This window comes from Dipodomys ordii, unplaced genomic scaffold (genome assembly GCF_000151885.1).
Source record: "Dipodomys ordii isolate 6190 unplaced genomic scaffold, Dord_2.0 Scaffold17, whole genome shotgun sequence".
NCBI lineage: Eukaryota > Metazoa > Chordata > Mammalia > Rodentia > Heteromyidae > Dipodomys > Dipodomys ordii.
The window spans coordinates 10,755,115-10,756,049 of record NW_012267233.1 but is presented as its reverse complement, the minus strand read 5'-3'; the positions used below and the strand labels follow the sequence as shown (position 1 = coordinate 10,756,049).

The 935-nt window shown below is 55.1% G+C and overlaps 1 protein-coding gene across 2 annotated transcripts in view; it reads right to left on the bottom strand.

Moving 5' to 3' along the window:
- The window catches only part of Ankrd46 (ankyrin repeat domain 46), a 22,827-nt gene extending 22,661 nt beyond the window's left edge, over positions 1-166 (bottom strand). The window contains exon 1 of one of the 2 annotated variants that reach the window (XM_013012527.1): positions 122-166. The gene's annotated coding sequence lies outside the window, so the exon portion shown is untranslated. The remainder of the gene's footprint in view (positions 1-121) is intronic. The other variant, XM_013012528.1, reaches the window with a different exon arrangement.
- Positions 167-935: the final 769 nt, after the last annotated feature.

Genomic DNA, 935 nt, shown 5'->3' with positions numbered 1-935 from the left:
CGCATCCTCGCCCTCGGCCTCAGCCCCAGGCCGGGCTCCGCAGGCCGTCACAGCCCTCAGGGCACGTGCGAGGCGTCAGCGGCTCCCGCCCAGGTGCTGCCCTCCGCCCCGGCCCAAGTACCTGCGACCCGAGCGCCGGGCGGCGGCGGCTCCTCAGCGACCGCTGGTGGGGAGGACCACTGAGGCAGGCGGGACCTCCGCCGGGCCAGAGCGGCCGAGCCCCGCGGAGTCCGAGCGCCCCCTGCAGATGGGAGGCCCGCTCCGCGGCTTGGCCTGCTCTGAATTCACCCAACGGCCGACCACCCAGACAGACAGGGTTTATCTGATCTGCACTCCCCTCCCCCCACACACACCCCGAGGATTTTACACTTCCACCTCTCTGTCTAAATATCCGGCCCATCCCTTCCGCTAAGTGGAAGCTTCAAAGGACAAGGACCGTTTTATTAGATGCTATTAAGCATCAATTAATAGCTGCAGGTGTTCCTGGAATCCAAACCCACATTCACAAAAGCAAGATTGGCTGACTGCTTTGAAATATGACCCTAGGTTTTTTCTTTTCTTTAAAAAAGTTCACAGCTGGCTTTGTGAGATTCCCAGGCTTACTATCTGTCTATCTGTGTCAGTCTCTGTATCTCTCACATACAGAGCCACAATTAAACATGGAGTCAGAGGTCCATTTACTAAATTATTCTTTCATGCAAAATGTTTTATTTATCTAGTAGGGTCCTAGAGCCAACATGACTCCGCCTCACCACCATGGCATTGGACCCATTTCTCCCTGAGTTTTAGCACCATTCACCCAACCAAGTCACTCTCCAGGATGCCTGGGGCCCACCCTTTCAGGGCCCATCTACCTTCACTAGCTTGCTCTTGACGATGTCCTGTAGGTGTTTAGGATGATGGTCAAGCTTGAGGAAATCTCTTCCATATTTTTT